This window comes from Elephantulus edwardii, unplaced genomic scaffold (assembly GCF_000299155.1).
Source record: "Elephantulus edwardii isolate Elephantulus edwardi_28Jun2011 unplaced genomic scaffold, EleEdw1.0 scaffold00203, whole genome shotgun sequence".
NCBI classification, from domain to species: Eukaryota; Metazoa; Chordata; class Mammalia; order Macroscelidea; family Macroscelididae; genus Elephantulus; species Elephantulus edwardii.
Genome location: NW_006399953.1, coordinates 6,009,375 through 6,015,719, shown reverse-complemented (window position 1 = coordinate 6,015,719; position 6,345 = coordinate 6,009,375). Strand labels below are relative to the sequence as shown.

At 35.5% G+C, this 6,345-nt stretch overlaps 1 pseudogene; it reads left to right on the top strand.

The window, feature by feature from the left end:
* Positions 1–4,913: 4,913 nt before the first annotated feature.
* LOC102864122 lies at positions 4,914–5,423 on the top strand (annotated as a pseudogene).
* Positions 5,424–6,345: the final 922 nt, after the last annotated feature.

Below are 6,345 nucleotides of genomic sequence, written 5' to 3'. Positions count from 1 at the left end.
ATGTGAGATGAAGTTTCACCATCCTTCTGTTTAAGAATGAGGATAGGCCAAAGGTAGTTCATTGAGTCACTATTAGTAGTACTGGTCTCGATTACTGAACATAACAACAGGTCTGGTGGCACAGACTATAGGGAACTGCATTGTTAACACAAAAGAGGGTACCTCTCTACTGGTTCAAATCAACCAGCAGCTTCGTGGGTGAAAGACTGGCCATCTCTTTGGTTGATTTACAGTCTCTGAAAACCCATTTGAGGGTCAGTTATGAGCCAATTCTAACTCATGGCAAGGAATATTTTTAACAGATTAAAAAGGAAGCTCTGGTGATACAATCTAAAGAGGCCACATCTTTCTGTTGGTTTGAATCCACTAGTGGCTTGTAGGAGAAAAGTGAGTAATATCTTTCCATTCGATTTATAGCCTAGGAAACCAACTGGACCGTCACCTGTGAGTAGGCTCTTACTCAACGACAGTGAGTAAATGAATGAGTGAAAGATAAAAGGAGAGAAGGTAGAGCCTAGAACTGAGAACCTCAGTAATACCAACAAATAATCCCCAGAAGTATAATTTGTCTTTTTGGACCCAAACCCTTTCTCAACACTGGGAAAGATCAAGACACATAGAGATATCCACGGAATTCTAAGGCTGTAGATGTGGAAATAAACAAGGACTTCCCTTCAGAAATGCTAATGAGAAAGTGGGTCTTTCTCTAAAGCTGGAACCCTGAATTTAAACTCCTAGCATCCTAAATGCTAGGAAAATAAAGTTCTGTTTGTAAAAGCCTTGAACTTGCAGCTTCTCTGTTACAGTAACATTAGATAATGAATATACAAAAAAGGCTCTGTTTTTGCACAAAAGTAAGGTTAAGCGAGAACCATCTGTATTCATTACAAATTAATTATAAAGTAGATTTAAAGACTTATTTATGAATGGCTCTTGTTCACAACCTGAGGGCTACCCTTACTGTGTTTCCTACAACCTTGATGATGAATTTTACATTTTTACTTCTTTCTCCTTCTAGAGAGATGATGATAAGTATGATGTTACCTGTTGCTCTGATGGAATCTGGCAGAAAATACTTTTTGGAATGCCTGAGACATATTTTGATGCAATTTTAAAAAGACAAGAAAAGTAATATTCACAATTTATTATATAATTATTGAACTGAAGACTTACAGAATGTCTTCTGATGGATGTTTGTTTAATATTTTTGCTCAAATTTTTATATTATCTAAATTATGTGAGGAAGGTATTGTTATCTCATAAATATTTAGGCTCTTGGAATCATTCTATTAGCTTTGCTTCTTTGTTTAAACTTGTGGAAGACTAATTTATATGTTGTAACCAAATCCTTCTTTATCAATTTCTTGATGAAATTAATTATTTCTTTAAGTGATTGTTCTCAACTTCTCTATCCTCAGATAACTACTATTATATGATTAAAAGGGGAGTAAATTCTATAAATATAGAACTGGAGCTAAGAAAACCAAAATCCTTCATAAGAGCTAATTACAAGATTAAATACTTGGGAGTATTTAGGCACTTCCATTTATAGAGAAACTCTTTCCTTTGAACAGTAAAATATGATAGCTTTAAACATTAGTTTATTAAACCTGATTAAAAATGTAGTACAAAGCCATATTGAAAGGCTACTGTATTAATTTTCATGCTGTGGTATTTTTGTATTTTTATTATTTATTTTGCTCAGCTATCTTTCAGCCTCATTAAATGGTCAAATGATCGTTGATAGGTGAGTTGACTTTGGTAAGCACACATTTCTTACTCAAATGATCTATTTTTTTGGGGGGGCTGCCAGTTAAAAATGACCTCATGCTTGCTGACATACTATTAGTGATTTATTGGTTAAAGGATGTTGATATTTCCCTATGCTGTTTGTTTTGGTTCTTCATATATCAACTTGACTTTCTTTCCTTTGTCCTTTGCACACTATTTCCTTTGAGGAGTATGTAAAACCAGTTACATCATGGGGGAAAAAATCCAAAGGTGAAGTAACTACTTCACAAGCATATTTTCTTTGCTAATAGCATAAATATAAGAGGTTAAAAGGTCACTGTTTTGGGGACATCAAAAATTTCTAATTCCTGACTGTTGTGACTTTGAGCTATTGCTGTTACATGCTTAACAGAAAATAACAATTATTAAAATATTAGATATAATATTGTAATAATGCATGCTTTAAATCCAAATATTTTCCAAATTTTCATCCAGCTTGATGTCATTGAATTCACTTATTCATTCTTTCTGTCATTGAATTCACTTATTCATTCTTTCAGGTAAAAATTTTAACTAATTACTTGCCATGTGCCAATATTGAGCTAGGTCCTGTTATTGAAGTGGTGAATGAAAGATAAACTTTCTCTTATGGTGCTTAGCATCTGATTATAAGATAAGAGGAAAAGCAAAAACAGAAGAATGTAGCATCATCACAAATTAGAAAATGTAGACATTATAATAAGTATCTAAAGAAAATAACCACATGAATCTTGTTGCACCTAGTCCATTATATATTTGTGTGATTAGCTCATATATTCTTATTTTTCTGGCAAGCCACTATAGTTTCAAAGTGCTTTAATTTTTTAATTTAATTCAACCAAATGTAAATTTTCAGTTATAAAGTCACTAGCTTTAAAAATTAACACATTCATAAGCGAAGAAAAGGGAAATTTCGTTTTTGTGAATTATGGTTTGTTGCAACTATTAGCAACATGAGATATATATACTAGAACACTTCATAGAATCAATCATGTAATTCCAGGCTCATTTTTCACTGCTGTCCAATTACATGATCTAATCTGACTAGTATCTTTTCTCCTAAATGAGCCTTAACTCTTTTTGATTTATGGTCCTCTAAATGGATCATTCCCTATATCCTCTGAAGTTTTCTCCATTTCCCTTCCTTTTTTAAAAAAAAATAATATTTTCTTTGTAATTTGGAGAGGTCCCTAACATCAGACATATAAAATATATCTCCCAGTACCCTGACTGCTGGTTCCAAGGGTGTTGATTGTGGATCCAAGTAAGATGAAATTGATTATTTATGTCTTTTTCCTATCTATCAAAATTATAATGTTGCTAATTGGTACAGTGATGAGGATTTTTGTCTTCATGATATTGAGATGCAGTCCATATGAAGGTCTTTGATCTTCTATGTTGTTGTTGTTATGTGCCGTCGAGTCGCTTGCGACTCATAGCAACAGGAGGGCCCAGAAATCTTTATCTTAACAAGTTTTTTGAGTGACTAAGATGCATACTAAGTTTGAGGACTACTGGCTTAAACTTTTCCTAGAAAGTCTTCCTAATTCCAACACAGATATGTCTATGTAGCCTTCCTAAACATTTTTTTTCTAACACAGGGATTTAAAACCTTCTCATTGCCATCAGGATAGAGCATCTCATAGCTGATCTTCCAGTTTTCAGAGGCATTAAGTCACACAGGAAAATATTAGCAAACACATATTAACAAATCATAAACTTGCAGTCTAATTCAACTTGTATAGTAGTTTTTATAATGTCATTTTCTTGAAATACCCATTAGTTTACACATTGCTTGAGGGTGCTGACTACTTTGGGGCTAAAATGACAAACTTGAGTTATGGTAGAAACTAAATGATCTCTAAACTCTGAAAAATTTATGATTTGACCCTTTACACAGAAAAGGAAACAAAACAAGAAGTAACTCTTATTTTGACACTACTGTGTAACACCCATTACACTCATTATCAGCAGTTGTTTACTTTCTTTCATTGTTGGGAAAAGTTTGCCCCATAGAGCTACCATTCTGATAGAGAGTAGGTAGACGATAAATAGATATTTTTGAAATTTGTTTTAGCAACTATGAGGTTTTAATTATAGGGCTTATGAAGAAAAATAAAGAAGGGCAAAATAGAGATGGTGACTGCAGTTGGGGTACACCAGTGTCCACTCTTTTATACAGTATGTATGGCCAGGGAAGATCTTGTACTATATTTAAAAAGAATAGCTTGAAAATTATTTCATTCAATATTGTGTCTATCTTATTTCCTGGTGCATAGTGGAGAATAAATTTATGTTAAACAGATGAATTAAAATATGTCATTATGCAACACAAAGGGCAGTTAAAAAATTATTTATTAATCTTAATGAAAGTTTACAGAGACTTAGGATTTCCAGTTATTCATTGTTGCACTTTTCTTCCTGCCCACCCTCTCACCCCCAAATCACTCCTCTCCTTGAAAAGAAAAACTCTTTCATTGTTATGCAATCCCTACCCCCAAGTCCATTCCACTATTCAGCCCTCACTCTGGACTTCTGTAATGACAAGAATACCCATTCATATATCCCTTGTAAACAGATATCTCCCTTATCTGTTTTAATGCAATATACATCATTCCTCTCCTCCTTTTCTGTCTTCTTTCAACCCTGATGTCAGTTCCATTTTACAACAGTGGCCCTATGCAATATTTGTCCTTTTGTGACTGAGATATTTCACTCATCATAATGTCCTCCAGGGTCATCCATTTTGCATAATATTTCATGAGTTTTTTGTTTTTCAGTGCTGCATAGTATTCCATTGTGTGGATATACTAGAGCTTCTCTATTCATTCATTTGTTGATGGGCATTTTAGATTGCCACATGGTGCCATATAATTTATGTAATATCTTAAAAATATATATCTAGGGGCGCTCCGTGTGCACGTGTGGAGAAGCAGTGGCACCAGCGCGGCAGCGGGACATATCCCCGCTCTCTCCGGAGACTCAGGGCCGCGCTTGACTTTCGTGGCCTTCGTCACCCGCTCAAGTTCCCTGCCCCAGGCTAGGAGTCCGGCTGGTAGGGTTGAATGGCCAGCTCAGGGCGCGGAGAGCTCAGGGCGGCGGCGACGGCGGTGGCGTTGATATGGGTTCTAACGACGGGGAAGATGAAAGGTAGCCGGATCGGGCTGGGAGATGTGACACCACACAACATCAAACAGTTGAAGAGATTAAACCAGGTCATCTTTCCAGTCAGCTACAATGACAAGTTCTACAAGGATGTGCTGGAGGTTGGAGAGCTAGCAAAACTTGCATGTTTCAATGATATTGCAGTAGGTGCAGTATGCTGTAGGGTGGATCATTCACAGAATCAGAAGAGACTTTACATCATGACACTAGGATGTCTGGTACCTTACCGAAGGCTAGGAATAGGAACTAAAATGTTAAATCATGTCTTAAACATCTGTGAAAAGGATGGCACTTTTGACAACATTTATCTACATGTGCAGATCAGCAATGAGTCAGCAATTGACTTCTACAGGAAGTTTAGCTTTGAGATCATTGAGACAAAGAAGAATTACTATAAGAGGATAGAGCCTGCAGATGCTCATGTGCTGCAGAAGAACCTCAAAGTCCCTTCTGGCCAGAATGCAGAGGTGTAAAAGATAGACAACTGAACATATTACAAATGAACTTTCTTGCACTTGCTTGTCGCCAAATAAAAGAGAGGCCCATTGATTTCCCCCCTCCCTTCTTTATAAAGCTCTTCCTTCCTCCTTAATCTTTTTCTTTCTTTTCTTCCCTTTCCTCTGAAAGTTTTAATACTTTCAAAGACTTTAAAAATCATGTTTGGATTGTTTTGGTGGGGTTTTTTTTTTTTGTTTGTTTGTTTTTGGGGTTTTTTTGTTTGTTTTTTAGATAGTTCAATTAAAGGAAGGAAAAGGTAAAGAGCTGTTTAGTTTCACAGTTAAGATATGTGGTCCCAAAATTTTGGGGGTTAAGTAATTTGATTTTTTTTTAGTTGTTTTTTTAATGTTCTGCTTTCACATTGAAGGACAGAGCCTACAAAAATACCATTTCAAAAGACTAAAACAGCAGCAATATCTTGTTCTCTAATTAGAAGACAAGTTTAGTATGTTTGTGGTACTTTGGCTTTTAAAAGTGGGATGCTATTTCCTAGACATTGCCTTCACTCCACCTTTAGTCCTTCTGAGCACTATCTCCAGAGTTGGACCATATCCTTGTAAGAAGTTATTTTAGTTTTTTATAAGCAGTGATTGCCATCCTTCCTGTTGGTGGTTGAGGGTAGGTGGGGCAATTTGGATAGGTAGTGTTGTATATTTTGGTCTCCGTACTGAGTTAAATGCTTTTTGATAATGAGTGGGCTGGTTGTTAGCAGGTTCACTTTTCCTGCTTTTGATTGTTACTAGTGGAATTAAATTTTAGAGTGTGGGCTGGTGAGATTACTTTTTTTTTTTTTTAAATATCCTGGCTAGAGATAAGGCCTTTAACTGACCTAAAGAGGTTTGTTGTGATTTACTTTTTTTCTCTGGGTTTTTTGATGGTGGTGGTTGTTGAGTAAACCTAACAATGGCTTTT